Source organism: Haemaphysalis longicornis, unplaced genomic scaffold (genome assembly GCF_048455015.1).
Source record: "Haemaphysalis longicornis isolate Haplotype H1 unplaced genomic scaffold, Haemaphysalis longicornis Haplotype H1 scaffold_10, whole genome shotgun sequence".
In the NCBI taxonomy this organism is placed as follows: domain Eukaryota; kingdom Metazoa; phylum Arthropoda; class Arachnida; order Ixodida; family Ixodidae; genus Haemaphysalis; species Haemaphysalis longicornis.
This window is the reverse complement of record NW_027526204.1, coordinates 126429317-126446762: the sequence shown is the minus strand read 5'-3', so window position 1 is coordinate 126446762 and position 17446 is coordinate 126429317. Positions and strand designations below refer to the sequence as shown.

At 47.5% G+C, this 17446-nt stretch overlaps 1 protein-coding gene across 2 annotated transcripts in view; it reads left to right on the top strand.

Annotated features, from left to right (window-relative positions):
- Positions 1-17446, top strand: part of LOC144159271 (beta-1,3-galactosyltransferase 1-like) — a 129320-nt gene that overhangs the window by 38078 nt on the left and 73796 nt on the right. Inside the window, exon 1 of one of the 2 annotated variants that reach the window (XM_077690656.1) lies at positions 2725-2831. The exons of the other annotated variant lie outside the window; for it this stretch is intronic. The gene's annotated coding sequence lies outside the window, so the exon portion shown is untranslated. Of the gene's footprint in view, positions 1-2724; positions 2832-17446 lie in introns of those variants that run through there. 2 annotated transcript variants of the gene reach the window in all.

Genomic DNA, 17446 nt, shown 5'->3' with positions numbered 1-17446 from the left:
GAGAATTCGCAAACTTGTCCTTGCTCCGCTGTGATCTTGCATCGCGAACTATGCCCGGTATCATGGACTAGTTTGTCTCAGGCAATCAGTGAAGTTACGTCGCAGAGGCAAAAAGGAACGAAACAAGCGCACAAGCGGGCGTGAACGGCCCACCCGCAAATTCAGGAATCCTGAATTGCATACGCACGTGCGCTCATTTTCTGAGCGTTCTCCGTAGAAAGCGACTTTATGAGAGTGGCGTGAGGGTGCTCCACTTCTGACGGAAAGGACTGGTTAGGTGAAGACAAAAAATACGGGGCCGAAAACAGAATTTCGCCTCTTAAGCACACGCCGCAAAGTGTAGAGAGCACTGGGTCCAGGCATATACACCTTTATCTCGGCCGCACACCCGTCTAGCATGTCAACTTTCTAGGTTGGTGGTACATGTCGAAAAACTATTTTTCTTGTAACAGTTTTCCACAGCAACCTCATACAACATATGAGAATGGCTTCGAGGCATTCATAACACACCAAAAAACAACCGGTGAGAGGTGCTGTTTGTGGGGCGTTGCTCCGGTCTTGTGAAACGCGATGACTCAATTTGCTCGTTTCCCTTCCAAATGAAATCGACCCAACATGACGCTGCGACACCCCGCCGCTCGCGTGAAATCGTTTAGAATTGCTTGTCTGTTGCTTTAAAGCGGCTATGCGGACAAAACACAACTGGGTTCAGTTTAAAATAACTGCCCTTTCGTAATTCGCTCGCCTCCATTCCAGCCACGAAGAACGTTTTTTAAACTAAAAGAAAAGAAATATTCAAAAACTTAATAACTTAGTGCTCATAGTGGCGTAATGTGAGCAGGAGTCACGTAATATGGCGTAGCGCTAAAACAGTTATCAGGGTACTATATTGTGCTTTAGCAGTCAAGTGCAACGATCAAACGGAACTAAAGGACCCACTACAATCGCCCACTTACCTTTGATTGATAGTGAGGTTTAACCCGCCGACGCTGCACAGACAATGAGGCGCGCCGTAGTGTAGGACTCCGGATGAGTTTTGACCACCTGGGGATCTTTAACCTGCACCGAAATCTCGAACGCACGGGCGTTTTAGCACTTCACCTACATCAGAAAAGCGCCGCCGCGGCCGGGAATCGCACTCTCGTCCTCGTGCTCAGCAGCACAATGCCTTAGCCACTTAGCCACCGCGGCGGGTCGCGCAGTTACTTTTACTGGCGATGGCCAAGGTTAGCGACAGCCCAACGCACAAACACGATTGTGCCTCGTCTAGAGAATTCACCGGAACGTGGCTGCGGAGCCATCACTGTTTCATCTGTTTTCTTACATAATGTGATTATTTGGTCGAAGTTACCGATAAAAGTGGTATCAGTGTTATCGGGAACAGAGAGACTTTTTAATAAACAAAAATTGTGTTTCCCTCCATGCCCCATTGATGGCCGTAGCCACGCCCGGGCTGCAGAGGCGCGTATGCGTCCGCGCAAGGAGCGAGCAGAGACTGCCGAAATATGAGGAAAAAAGAGGAAAGAGTAAGCACGGAAAAGGAAGAAGAGGGCTGAAGAGGAGGTGCATGTCTTTGTTGGCTCCAGTCGAGCAGCTCTGCGCATGCTCACCGCGCCTGGGCCTTGCTTAGAAACACAGACTAGTCCTCTTTCTTGCTGTCTCGGCATTCTTTCGCGCACGAGTCTGCACAGTCGCGGCTTTTCTTCAGTAACACTGCATCTAGTGCTTTCCCTCTCAAAGTAGCGGTTACCTGCCGGTGCACACAAAAATTTATCTTGCGACAGACGTAGTCAGACCACTCACCGAGGCTATGCGCATGCGCAGGAACAGCCCCATGCGCGCTCCTTCCGCCATCGCAAGCCACTGTGGTGTGCATTTTTGGGAACCAGTTTCTCCGTTGCTGCTAACAGTTTCGAGGACTCAACTTAGCTTAAAGCATCCTTTACTACACATCGTTTTGTGGGGTCTCTTTAAAAGAAACAAAAAAACGGGGTTCGTTGTAGCTCACGCTGTGGCCACCAGAAATATTTGCGCTTACTGGTCTTGAAAGTGGCTGTTTCTTGTATTGCGAATGACAGTTAATTTCGAGGCTTGCTAGAATTGCTTCCGAACAGAGTCGCACGGAAATGGGCTCTGCTTATACAGCGTGCGCCTATAAATTCAGATCAGTCGCGGCAGGTTTTTCCTCTCTTTCTCTAGCTCCCTCTCTCTTCCTCTTTAACAACCTCTCTCTCTTTTGCGTGGCGGGGGTATGTACATCATCTCGGCTCAAATATTACAGCATCTCGGCTCAAATCCTTACCGACGCCAAACATTAATTAACTCCGCTAAAACGCCAAGCAGAAACGGACGCAATAGGAACTCTCTGGTGGTCCTGTTAACCCGTGTCTCCGCTGCGAGCACCGATATTCGACGCTTTCGCCCGATTGCCGCGGCCGGATCGCAGCGCGAGTAAGTAGAGCAGCGGGACGAACTCTCGCTTGCATGGTTCCGGAGGCAGCCAGCAGCGCCGTGACGTGTCTCGTAAATATGGACGCTGTTCCGGAGCGCTGTTCCGGAGGAAGCTTTGCGCCCGACAGCGCAAGCCGATGGAACCGCAATAGCGTGAAGGGATCAGTGCAGGTGTATTTCAGATGTGATAAGCAGCGGGACACGGAGAACACACGCGGACCACGGCTGAGGCGATGCTACTTTACCCATGTTTTCAGCTGCCTGAATGCTCTGTACTGTTTCGACGACTCGGAGGAGGCTGGTGATTGCATGAAGTGGAGGATCGCGCCACGATTGACGGACGTTGCAAAAAATCTCCAGGATACAGTTACTCGACGTTGGTGAGTGAAGGGGAAAAATTACCGATAGCTTCAGCTGTACATACTAAGAAATCGCCGCAGGTAGGCCCAAAGAGACCCTGCAACACGTTTTCCGAGTTTTTAACACTAAATGCTTCCAGAACGTAGTCGACAAAAACATCCAGTACTTAGGTCGGGGATTCGGAAAGTACCTAATCCAACAATTACTGCTCTATGCGCATCAGGTAACTTCTAAACTTGCTCAAAAGATTTTTTTCTGTTTCCTGGTCTTGGCTAGCGTCACTAGACAAGCTTACAGAGTATCGGCACTCTTTCCTTCTATCGTTCCGTGCCGCCATCGTGATCATAGGTCAATTCGCCTCATGTGACATTTGTGTACGCTGCGACGGGTCATGGGCACCGCCATTTTGTTGTTTATGCGTTTTCTGTCGGTAAACTGTGATGGTATCAGCTTGTCCTCCATGCTCTGCGGCTGCGCGTGACTGGCGTCGTTCCGAACGCGAATCAAAGAAACGTGCTTCGGAGCATTTCAGCTGCAGAAGTGTGTCCGAAAATGCTGTGTTGCTGCGTCTTCGGCAGTATTGTTTACAAATGACCTCGTCAAAGTTAGAGGCGAGGCCGCAGAAGCGGCAATCTGGCAACAATGATTAACGCCAAAATGGCCGCCGCTGCATACTTGCATCTTATCTAGTGACACCAGTCTTGGCGTTCTTCAACCGTTAGAATTACGGCATTACAGCGGTGTAGCGGTTATTGGTCGGCTTTCCTTCAGTTCGAATGAACGCATTCGGTAGCCACTTCGAAAAGACAGCCACGAAAGCAAGGATGGAACGGAAAGCGTATCCGCTGCGACGAGCAGATCACGCTGTGCCGCTTAGTCCTGGTGACAACTACAGCTTTCACAGTGCTTCAAGGCGCGAAGGACAAAGTGAAAGCGTTCATCGGAAGTGTTAAAGAGTCCCGTCCACCGCCATGCTCCAGAACAACCAATCACCGGGACCAAATGTGCGAATTGGGCGATTGGAGCGTCCGAGCATGCCAATAAATTTAAAAGAAAATAGAATTTGCGCAGGGACAACAGCTCTAATCCACAACCTGCCCTTTTGTCCCCGCGCAGTTTCCAGTTTTTACTCTGATCGCATGTGGGGCCTCGTCCTTCGCCATATTTGCGCACTTGGTCACGCTGATTGGTCGAACCGGAGCGTTGTGGTGAAGCCACCCGCGGCGATTTCGTACTGTCGAGTGATGATTCTTAAATAGGTAGGCGGTGTCACTCGACCGCGTTTAAAAGTGAGCAAAAAATCTGCAATAAATATGTGATGGCAAAATAAACCCGCGCAAGCTTTGATAGAAATATCAGGCCATGATCTCGACATCAAGCAACCTTACAAACTGATTCTGAGTTGCGATTCCCGAGCGCTGTCGCGCGGAGTGTAGTTGGCGTACTGGGCTTCTATTCCCGTTATACAATACCTTGGGTAGCCAATACAATGTACGCTCTTCAGACTATTAGCAACATTCTCGTGTAGTTAGGCGAAAGCGTTAAATGGCCCATTGAACAGGAAATGTGCAGTCCGGTCACCCATGCACCTTTTCCAGTCAGCTATATGTTTCGTTAAGGGCCAAAGACGATGCACGCAATTTTTATGCAATAACTGTAAAGTTAGAGTGTGTACGCTTTAAATGCTAGCAGCAATTAATTAAAGAAGGCCACATTTCATTTTTTTTGCACACGTGCGTCACGCCATTTCACTTCACCACGTTAGAGTGAGGTGTACACACTGGAGCGACGTTACAATGTAGAGAATTAAAACTTTGGGTATTCAGTTGAACGAGGGAATTTGTGAGACAGATTCGCGACTTTTCTACCGAGGATAAGTGCTACCAGTGAATATAATGTCTCAAAAGTTGCACCACACTCTATTCAGATCGTGTCGATCGACCACAGCGGTAGCATACACACCCGACGTCGCGATGTATACCTTTAAACAAAACCGTTCAAAGTCTCCGTACAGACGAAGTCTTCGTACAGACGTAGTCTCTCACCATCCAAGCTGCAACGTGCGGATTCGTTCGCACCGCCGCTGCCCCTCCTCGTCGTTGTCGTTGGAACGGTAGCTCGATACGCGTGCTTTGGTGCAAAAGAGACTTTCTTTTGCTCCCTCTGAAGCGTTGTTCCCACTTACCGGACTCGGCACATGCAAGAGTGTGGCTACGTCAATTAAAAACCCCGCCAGTCTCTCTGCCCTCCCTCCTAACTGTTCTCCAACCTGGTTGTGATTCGCGAGCAAACATGGGGTCGCCGTGGAAGAGTTATATGCGTACACAGAACCACAGGATATTCCTGCTGCCTAGCAACATCAAGCTTGCATTTAAAGCAGATTACTGCTTAACCTGTTTGGCTAACTGTACACACTAAACTTTTTCTCCCCCCTTTTGGCCAAAAAGGGTATAGCATAAGACGAAAAAAGGTGTTGGGAGCCCATTAAACCCCTTTTTTTGCACCACCCTTTTCTTAGCTCTAAAACTTTTTGTGTGAAAAAAAAATTGTTGATCAACTTCAAAATCCTTGCTTTTTCTTAGGGTGCTGAAAGGGTCTGGAAAAGGCGTTCAGCTGTTCATTAAATACGGCCATGCATGAATGTATAATTGCACTGTAAACAACAAGACATCCACCCTCGTCTACTCGTAAGCAATGTTGAAAAGCAAAAAAAAATTGTTCGTCTGCCATGATCACTCGTTTACATATACGCTGCGCCGCATGCTCCAAGTTCAGCTTCGGGACGTGAAATTTCATTTTGAACTTTTCAAATTAAAAAAAAGTCTATATTTGTATGGCGACAAGGGTGTTGACCGACTGCAACACGCTTGATGTTCTGTAGGATGTTAAAACGGTGTGAAATAGATGTTCAGTCGCAAAAAAAGAACAGCGGACTTGGGGGTCGACTTAGTTTCTTCCGGTGTTGCTAAGTTTTGCTACGTTTGCTAGGCTTTTCGATGTTCTTGCCGATTTAGGATAAGCGCTGAGAAGTGAGGCCAAGATTAACGAGATTTCACAAGGCTTTTGTTGTATGCGCTATCAGTGTGTCCCCTACACTGACGATGGATCCAAGCGGGAAACAGGCTAGGTCGACCCCCAGCTATGCTGTTTCTCCAGCCTTGCTCCACCATTGAAAGCTGCGCCATTTTTTTAAGTGCGATGCACTTTATAAGCGACCCCAAACCATCCACCGCCGGCGGCGTCGGCGTCCGCAGCCCTGCTCTCCCTAGCAACGGCGCAGAGCGGAGAGCAGCGTCGGTAGCAACGGCGCTGCTCGCTCGCTCGCTGCCCCTTCGCTCGCTCCTCCTCTCTCCTCGCTGGCTGCAGCTGCGCGCGCACCCCTCTCTCTCGCGCGCCCGCCTCCTCTCTCAGCCACCTGGCTCGGCGCGCTCAGCGCGGCGTACCCCCCTTTATATGCAGCGATAAACCGCCAGACCTCCGTGGGTCGGCTCGCGCGCGCTCTCTCGCTACAGTCTCCTGCTCGCTCTGCTCCAGTTTAGACCGTTCGCTGGCTGGGCGCCTCTCAAGGCGATGTCAGAATTACTACGCCGTGTACTCTCGGCGCAAGAAATGCATTCGCACTTCCTCACGATTCCCTTCGGGGAGGTGGGGGCAATTTTTTTTTTTTGCGTTTTAGAATCCCAAAATAGATTAGTACCTTTGAAATGGTATAGTAATAGGTGCGCATACGCTTGTGCCTTCTGTGATCACACTCGAACAGGCTCCAAACCCGGATTCACTGTTGTAATACCTTATCTGTGGTGTTGCACCCTTTACAGGGTGCGCTGTTCTTTTTCTCTGTCTTCACTTTGCTAACCCCCACGAACATAGTTACAACTTAAACAGATTCACTTACAATAAATTATACCAAGTTATACTGTGTGAAACATCGTGAGGTACACAACATACTCTGCTTGTAGAAAATGTTCTGTCCGCCCATGTAAACCGGTATGTAATACCTCCAAAGTTGGAGGTCTCTTACACTCTTTTTCTCAGTTGGTGGTGTTTTTTTACACCCTTTTTTTGCACCCTGTTTCTTTTTGCACCCTGTTTCCAACACACTAATTTGTAGCTTTACACCATTTTGGGAAAGGGTGTTGCAACACCCTTTCCGAAGGTTGAGATGGCGGGGAATATTTGTTTGGTATTTAATAAAATTCTACGACATATTGAACATAATAACTACCTCGCGATTCAAATGTTTTTGCAAATGCCCATGCTGATTTGTATATACATTAACAGTCATATTCCCGAAACTATCGCTAAATCATCTTTTTTTTTTGCTACAAGCCCACCGACTCTATCGGAGGACGTTCCTTTGCTGGCTATAAGAGCATAAAGAGCAAATGTATTTTCAAGTAAGTATGTATACACGGTGCCCACATGCATGCATCCAATTGCTTTTCTTGCTCAATTCATTCGATGGTCAAGTGTGATTTTATGGGCCTGCATGCCATGCTGCGCTCTTAGCCCATTTACACCATCACGCGTATCTCCGCTGTCCACACCCTTCTTTTAGGGTGTTGAGCAACCGAACACCCTTTTTCATCCTTACACCGTTTTTTTAGCCAAAACACCTGTTAAAGGGGTCCTACATGGGACAAGATCCTTACACATTATTTGTCCAAAAATGGTGTAAGTTCGTTTAGTGTGTACGAACTGAGGAGTAACCAGAGCGTGCCTCGTAGACATGTGTTCCGCAGGGAAGAAAAAAATATCGACGAGCGATTCTCCTGGACTGGTAAATTACCAATTTTTTTTATTACAGAGAGGGCTGTCGCCTCGTGGTGTGAATAAAAGCGAGAGGAGAAGAGGAAACAAACAAACGGAGACACAGACAGACAAAAAGAGGAAGATAGAATAAGGATGGGGAAAGAAAAGAATTTGATGACGCTTAAGAAGAGGAGGGAGAAGATAGCGGGGGAGGTGTAACAAAATGAGGCAAGGAAGTGATGCCAAAAAATTCCTTAGTTCGTTCCTCTTTGCCGGTTATCTTGCGGGTTAGCTATGACAGCAGACTTGAACGGTTCGTGGATAAGCCGTAGTAGCACCTAAATAAAAAAAACGAACCCTTCTGAGTTGCATCCTTCACAAGCCCTTTATGCGAGGTGATTACCCGCGTTTGTATCCCTCTGATGACGCCATTTGGTTGGAGACATGTCATTATGTGGAGTCTCTTCATAAAAGATACATTTTGGGCATTGACTTTACGCATTTTCGGCTCGATCACTAGCCTAAAAAGACGCTTCAGGCGAGTCATCGATCCGAAAATCATGACGCCGTGCGGGAAGGCTCTTTCTGACATTTTTTTTGTCTTTCCAAGTTTGCGCGACTGCGTATCTAGCAGATAGTATGTCATGCTCTACCTTGCTTGTCGTTCTTACGGATTATCCACATGTTGATTTTTTTACAAGGTTAATAAAAAGCATCAGGCTTAAACAATGCAGAAGCTGCCTGAGAAAACTAAAGCTGCGCCTACAGCATCCCTGCAGTCAAGTGTGTGGGGATCCTGACACCCAGGCCATTGCGCGATCACTGGGTTTGTGGCCTTGCGCGGCGCTCTTCCCCTCTCTCCCCGAAATGCCGGCTCGTCTCGGCGCCACTGTGCACAGCCGAGCCGTCGTCTCAAACTCTTGCGTGAGGTGAAGCCTGCAGAGACCGTTGCGGCGATAAAACACTGTCACGCAGCGGGCGCTCCGCCCTGGTAGCGGAGCTAACCTCACCTCATTGGTCCGTTTGAACGATGCCCGAACCCGACTCTCGCCAGGGACGCGAACGCGCGCCCTGCGCGGGGGTCCGTTCGGGGAGACGCTTCCAGGACGCCGGAGGCGTTGGCCGAAGGTATGTGACGCTTTCTTTACCAGCCGGCTGCAACTCTGTTGCGCCGGCGAAAGCCCACCAGCCCTTCCGGCTGTGGCCCGTGCCTAAGGCTGCTCCTGTCGCCCGTACGCTTGCATATAGTAAGGCCGTACCTACCACTCGACGATCACGCCATGCGGTACGCGCCTGTGAGCGAATGGGCCCCGTCTCCCTCGCTGCTGCGAGCCGATCCGGCCAGCACAGCGATGCGCGCGCGCAAAACGTGCGCGCACCCTGGAATTTGCCCTGACTCTTCCGAAGAGCCCACTGGCTTTGCGCCGACGAAGCGCGCACACTTGCGCGTGGCGCCCCATCGCCCCTTTCACCTAACGGGAAGTACGTACCTGTACTGTAAATTATGTAATTGGGTCTGTAAAATATGTGACTAGAACGTTAGTATAAAATAAACGTCTTCCCTCCGTACCCTGGGCATATTCCTTTGTCGCCCCTTTCTCCACCTGCCCAACAGAGGCGGTGTTAAGTTGGCGCGACGGCGTTTCAGTATCGTGAGCGTGCTCAAATAGCTCGAACCCGCGGTGGTTCCTCGCAGTGTGCATGAATGCCTGCCTTGTGCAAAGCTAGCGTTATGCATATGGTGAGGTAGAGAGACCACAAGTGTAAGGCGCAAATTTCAAGGTGAACCAACGGACCCACAAACATTATCCCCCACACAATTATAGTACCACCGTCAAAGCGTCACCACCACACCCTACGCTACCCTCTATTCACTTTTCGCTCAAAACTGCCTTGACTGCTGGAATGCAGTCCTTTTTTAAGGTCAGGTTATATATTTTCCGCTCGAGCTCACCCTAGCACCTTTCGGCGTTCGGTAGCATGCGTTGCACACATTTGCTATCATAAATCGCAGCGCTATCAACGGGACAATTGATTTTCAAATCTCTTCTGGCGAGTAACTACGAAATTCAATTCACCACTCGTTTCCCGCTCAGCGTGTTGTTCGGGAGAACACTAAACGCACTGCAAGGGCGGCACGTTTGGATGGGAGCATAGCGTGTCGCTTTTCGCTTCTGCTCCGACAAGCTATTTACGTCTCATTCTCATCTTTTCCCGGCCCTTCACGCGAGAGTCGCCTTATTTGCAGCGCAAACACACACAGCAGCGCAGCCGAGCGCTACCTTTCACCGGACGGCGCTCGGCAGCAGCAGCGGCTCAGATCAATACGACAAACGGCGCTCTCCTGGGACGAGCCGTAGTGCAAGATGTTTCTGGTGAACTCGTCAGACCTTCGATGCTGCAGCATCCGATTCGTTCGCTCTTTACCGGGACGGCGACGTTTCCTTCATGTTTCGATGCTTCGTACCCTGGCGTTTCCTAAGTAGCTGAAGAAAGGCAGTCCTCATTTTGCTTATCGTACTACAGTTTCTCTTCAACCATCGTCCGGGCACGACTACAGCTTTTTTAACGGCGAAGCTATTTAGCAATTCCTTTATTCTGGCGTTTCACAAAACTCAGTATCACAGTATGAAGAAAATCACCCGCACCGGCAGGATGCGAACCTGCATCTGGTGGATCAACGGAGCTACGACAGTGGTCTTATCCCTCGGCTGCGACTGTGGGGAGAGGAATCACGCCGCCTGCGCGGCACAGAACACGTGATAGTGTACACGTCACTACTGTGGGTGTAGTATAAGAGTGCGCGTTCAGTCAATTCGTTCTGCTGCTTCGATTTGCTTCTTCTTCGCCGTTATAGCAGCAAAGATGGAGTAAAGGTCGTTTCGGCAGTGAAGAAGCAAATCGTCTGCAATCGTGGACTTACACCGTCGTTATGGTTGTGAAGGTTGCGTACAACTTCGCTACCTTCAAGTCTTCAACGTTAGTGTGAGCTTCCTTCATTTTTTTCGACGCATTGTACCCAGGGTATCCTAGCTAGATAGAAGAAAAGCAGGGCTCATTATTGTCCCGCCCTATAGTTTTTCTTCACCCATCATCCGAGTACTAACTAAGTGTTTTTTTTTTTTTTTTTACAGCGGATCTGTCTATGGCTAGGGCCCAGCAGATCGTGTACGGCGGTACAGCGAGCCTAGAGGAACAATGTTCAGCGTGTAGAAAAAAGTTCATAGCATAAAAACGTCACAGGGCCTCGGTATCTTCATATGACGGCTTATAATGCCCCATAAAAATTCTTTTCCCAGCTTTGCACTTGTGTTTCAAGGCGAAGACTACTTTAAAATGATATATGTAAGCTTGGTTTTTGTTATATGGCTTTCCCAGATGGTATATGGTTCACAGCGCAGCATGGCCATCTTCGGAGGCGGGAGGGTTAAGCCCCACATTATAGTTCTCTCCACCACAACCGCGTCTTTACCGACTCCTGTATACTTATCCCGCGTGGCGTCTTTTCCGCCTCCTTACACTGCGCAATGCCGCGCGCTCTGCGGCAGCACCTGTGCGGCGCACTAGAGGTGTCATGGTCTCTACCCATCAATCGCGCGTCGTTAGTCCGTGACGTTTTCGCCCATCAGCGCCATCAGCTTTTAGCTCTTTCAGCTTTAGTACTGCATCCGCAACTTCACTGGGGCATGTCAGTCGTATCCACGACGGTCCCGCTACTCTAGAATCCGTCAGTCAATTGCGCCTAAAAACGGTGTCTGCAAATTGGTTTGGCGGTGTGACCATCTTTTCTGGACAGACCATATCGATCCTCCCTGAATGTCCGCAGTGTAAAATGTGCCTACTGAGTGACACTGACTCACAAAACTGTGGGTATTTTGTAAGTAGGGCTCAGATTGGAACTGTTGTCGTTGATGAACTTTACTGAACCCATTGTGCGAATTGTGACCTTTCCGTACTTTGCCCCCACCCCGGATCCCTACTTCCCTCCAGGGCCTAAAGGATTCTTGTCTTGATAAAGTGTAGCACTCACTCGCTCGCTCACTCACTCACTACCTCACTCACTCTCTTTTGGCGATGGTTTCTAACAATAGGCAATGTAGTCGAACCCCCTGAACCTTGTCCACATTTCCTCACCACTTTTCCTAGAAATGTAAAGCGACAGTGCAGAAAGTTCGGCACAAATATGGAGGTTAAATGACCGCGGTTAGGCGGCTGACACCACGACGCAAGCTATGTGAAAAGCAAAAAAAAAACGTTGCCCGCAACACGAAAGCATATTTTCCAAAGGTACGTACATCTTTCAGCTTTGAGACATCAGGGTTATTCGCTACGCCTTATTTCATGAATCTTAAATTCATGCGGAAATGATTCGAATTGCGAGGGCCATTCCAGCGGTCTAACGGCCGCTGCTGACGAACATGGACGAGGGGAAACATCCCTACTTCGAACACACTGTCGTGACTGAGGAATCTTCGGTCTTTTTTGTGAGCAAAATTTCTGCCCGCCTTAATAGGTATTCCCTTTTCCACTTTACGAGTGGCAAATTGACATAAATGTGAAGAAAAAACACTCAAAAGTATCTAAACAGTAACAACCCTCGCAGGTTCGTTTCAAAAAGCTTTACGAACCCGCGTTTTGTCTTGCAAATCCGCCCCTCACTTTAGTCGTGCTCCCTATTCAATGGCGTCTTTCGAAATGGTCTTTTTTGCCGTCGAACAGTGAATAGTGACCAAATTTTTGCAGCCGCGTTGACAAGAAACGTTCTCGTCATCCTCAGTGGCCGTATTCCGCTATACGAAGGCAAATGAATAAAACAGTGTCCTCGACCACATGAACGCCGTTTCAAGCAGTTTCTTTTTCATAGATTTCTTCTTTCCTCTGTCTTCCTTATAGAAGTGTTTTTACTTTCTGTTCTCCTAAATGTCTATTGCGTACAAGCCGTCCAACATTCTCCCCGAAAGCCTTTCGCCGAGTGAAATATTCTCGTTTTTAAACATTTGGTCTACATTCAGAAAATGACTACGTCTTCCCTTTTAAAACCCAGTTGGTTATCGAACATTGCAATACCCTCCTTCTTTAAAAACACCAAACAAAATTGACGAAAAGAAGAAGCCAAGCCAAGCCAATATATATATATATATATATATATATATATATATATATATATATAAGGGAGTCCTCTCCCTGAAACGTCAGTAAACTTATTTTTATTTTGTAAGTCTTTCTCGTTTGTCTCTGTCTCTACTAACCTTATATATATATATATATATATATATATATATATATATATATATATATATATATATATATATATATATATATATATATATATATATATATATATATATATATATATATATATATATATATATATATATATATATATATATATATATATATATATATATATACTTTAGGGTTGGCTTTTACGAAGCGCCTTTTTGCCCATGAAAGAGGTTTCTTCCCCGCGCTAACGAGCTAAGAGGTCTTGAAAAGCACGGGACGTATTCGCTGTCACGCTGCCGCGAGGGGTCGCTGAATTAATCCGTGAGGAGTATAAACCGCCTAATGTAAATCCGCTTATAGTGAACGCCTGTTACAATGAAACAAAATTCGGCGGCTTATGTGACGGTGTTACCACTACGGGTGGATGCACCCTGGTATAATCAACTCGTCGAGACCGGGGAATATTATTAACGACATGTGGTACTATCCAAAACGTTGTTCCATCTAATCGTTTGCTATAATGCCAGCATTTCTTGAAAAAACTAATTGGTACCATTTCAAATGTATTTTTTTTAATGCATTGCAGAGATTCCTTCTACTTTGTCGTGAATGGGCGACAAAAGTGGTATCAAGAATGTATAAATATGCATTATTGTATATTAAAAATATATTAAGATGTATATTTTGTAAAAAATGTTAGGTCATGTTCGCTGCGAGAACCTATGCGGTTTTTGTTTCTTTTAACGCCCAGGCGATGGCGTGTACCAGACGTATGACTCTTTTACCCGCTTTCGTCAGTCGTCATAATTTCACACGGCACACATTTCTACATGACCAGTTCATTAGTGTTGTGTAATGGGGCATTTCCAAATTAGATGGGTTCGATATAAAGCTTACTTCTACAGAGTATACATTGATTTAAGAGCTGAATGTTCAGCTGTTTGAGCTACAAGAAAACCCCGTGTGTAGTAAAACCACATTTCAGTCCTGATTTGTTCATTGTAACAGACCTCTATAGTACACACCCCAACTAGAAAGACCTCCACTGAATTTCGTTAGATTCGGTTTGGTGTTTTTTTTTTTTCTTCCATCTTTGCGACTCCGTGGTGTCATCGTGGCGTCGTTTCAGATACAATACGGCTCTTCTCTCAGAAGAGCGTGGCGCCCAGCGAGAAATAACAAGGTCGCGCAGGACGCACGGGTTTCATCTGCGCCCTTACCGTGCTCCGAAGCCATTACTCCAGCGGCATGCATGGAGTACAAGAAAAAACAAGAGTGGGCGTAAGCTCAGTCCTTGCGGGCCACCCTTACGTTGAATAGCAGCAAGCTTTATGGCCGTCTCAAATGCATAATACGGGAATGCCTCCTCTGTGTGTATCAATCCTGTGTGTTTCGCCAGTGTAGTGCGCCAAAGCAGCGAAACGGAAATAACCTGTCGTGTTATACCGTATTTACGTTCCTGCGTTGCCCCGGGGGAAGAGTGGCAGATCACGTTAACTCGGCGCGTATAGGTCTCGAAAGCAAGTGCAAGTGCACCCTTCTTTTTGGTCTGCGCCTGAGGCGATGGCGCTCCATTGTTCCCGATTCCGTGCGTCTTGCCTAATCAAGAGTAAACATGCCCCACCTGCCCTCCCCGCTCGTAATGCTCTTGAAGAGCCTTTTTTGGGGGGTGCCTGAGGGAAGACGATCGGTATGATGGTCGTTAGAGGCTGCTCCTTCCCAGCCTTTCTGGAGGTTGATGGTTCCTGTCTGACGGGCCTCGGCATTGATCCGTGATACCCCCCGACCGAGTAAACAAACGCCTTTTCCCCAAATGTATCGCACGACGCGGGAATCGTGTTGGATGAATTACGAAAATCTTGGACACTACTCCAGTTTCAAAGGCAAAGGGCATGCGCAACAAGGGCCCAATCGTCCATTAGAGATTGAGAGGCGCGAACTATATGAACTCATGCAGCATTCACAGAATATAAATAGGGTTCGCAGTTGTTCTCCATTCGGGCACGACAGCACGGGGAATTTTATAATGCTCGCTTTTCGATCAAAGCACACGTTAGGGAGGCTCATTAACCTCCAACTGATAGGAACGTTTCAATACCTCCTCATGATCATAGCACAGTTAGTTTACAACGATTCCGCACTGCAGTGGATCAGATTTGAGCGTGTTATTTTCACACTCATCCTAATTAATCGTCATCGTCGTCGTCAAAATCATCAGCGGAGGACCTCTCCCATGTTCCTCCAGCAACTATTGTCGCGCGATGCCGTAGTCTAATCTTTGTCCCAGAATTGCCTTAATTCATCCTTATATCGAGTCAATGGTCTCTTCCCACTTTTTGTCCCACGTATAGGTATCCGAGGCAGGTACTCTCAGATAATGAATGGCAGCCTACCATTATCCCTCAAGAAGAAAGTGTGTGACAGCTGCATCTTACCGGTACTCACCTACGTGGCAGAAACTTGGAGGGTCACTAAAAGAGTTCGACGACTTAAATTGAGGACGACTCAGAGAGCAATGGAGTGGAAGATGATAGGCGTAACATGAAGAGACAAGAAGAGAGCGGAGTGGGTCATGGAACAAACGCGTGTTAAGGACATATTAGTGGAAATTCAGAAGAAGAAATGGGTGGGGGAAGGGCATTTAATGCGAAGGCAAGATAACCGTTGGTCATTAAGGGTAGCAGAGTGGATCCATAGGGAAGGCAAGCAGGGCAGGGGGCGGCAGAAAGTTAGATGGGCAGATGAGATCAAGAAGTTTGCGGGGACAAATTGGTGGCAGTTAGCACAGGACCGGGATAATTGTGGATTCATGGGGGAGGCCTTTGCCCTGCAGGGGGCGTAGATAGGCTGATGGTGGTGGTGGTGGTGGTGGTGGTGGTGATGATGATGATGATGAAGATGATGATTATGATGGTGATGATGATGATGATGATGATGATGATGATGATGATTATGATGGTGGTGGTGGTGGTGATGGTGGTGATGATGATGATGATTATGATGGTGGTGGTGATGATGATGATGATGATGATGATGATGATGATGATGATGATGATGATGATGATGATGATGATGATGATGATGATGATGATGACGACGACGACGACGACGACGACGACGACGACGATGGTGGTAGTGGTGGTGGTGACGACGAGGACGACGACGATGATGATAGGTAGCCACTCTTAGTCTGATGTTCCACCGTTGTCGAATTTCCACATCGTATGCCCATCTCAATTGTACTTGTTCCTCCCAACTTCAGCTATGATATCGTCCACCCAAGCTCTTCATCTGATATGGGATGCTCGTTTGCTATCCCTAAGCGTTACTCTTATCATATTTTTTTTTCATGGCTCCTTGGACTTACGCAAGTTTTCCTTTGCACCCTCTTTTAATATATAACGAAGTATTGAATAAGGATGAGTTATGCTTCGTTTCATCACCACCACTCGACAGATGGCGCTAAAGATCGCTTTCTTCCCTTTTATTTTGTATCCTGTGAAGTCTTGAATATAACGAGCTGGAGGTTCGCTTTAATAACATCGGCAAACATGGTACAGACGTGCACGTTTCTTCGAAGCCGGAATCATTTAGGTCGTGGAAAGATGACAAGAAAGAATGGAGGGGAAACCGAGGCCAACACACAAGCAATGATGTGATCGACAATTTCCGTCCATTTAGCCTCCGTGGGTGGTTCGGCTAGCAATAACTCGTCGGCGTCGACATTGAAGGATTAATTATTGAACGTAGGCCCGGAAGTGGAGCCGTTCGTAAGCTTTCTCCTCAAAGCAGATGAGAAAAAACGAGAGGCCGAGCGCTATTCTTGGCGAGGACTTAAACGACAAAACAGGATCCCCACATACACTCGGACTGCTTTGGCACCGCGCGTTTCCCGGCGTGAAGATCGGTGAAACGAAGTCTAAAAAAAATCTAATAATTTATTTGCAAGACGTATCAATCTTTCTCCTTGACGAAGCCTGTAGGGAGGGCGTGCTCCGACATACAGTACAAGCAGATGCTGAAACGTTGTAAACTCATCGCCACCCCAGCTGGCGGTTCACTTGAACACCATGTCCCAACGTAACTGGCTGTTTGTCAGAGGTACCGCGTACATTTGTTTGCTTTCAAATTGCGGGCTCAACCCCCAGCATGCAATGCGTCCTAGAAACCGCGATGAAAAGAGCAACGCACTACGCGTAGTCGTTACTTTGTAACGAAGGTGTCTACAGTAGCGCCATGCGCATTTAATCGGACTGATTGCAAATAAAGGGCTCATTTCCCTAGTGCACTGCGTAATGGCATCCGCGGCATCCACAGTGACCGGCAGATGGTGTTACATTACTGATTAGGAATGCTACATCAGCCTTGGCCTCTTCCTGCCACCCATCGTCGTTTCAGACTCCACTTAACCTTGTTTCACTTTCCACCATGCTCAGCGGTGGAAAGTGAAATAAACGAGAGGAGCACCGTCGCCATGAAATTTCTGGTTGAGTAGCCTAAGAACGTTTCCTGTCAAAATCGAATTCTTGAACTCCTTTAAACCAATTTCAAATACATAAGCAGAGGTTTCCCTTGCTCCGAGATGTTATTCCACATGTCGGATACAATTGAAGAACGAGAATTCAAGTTGCCATGCGCCTCATCACCACAGCCGGTT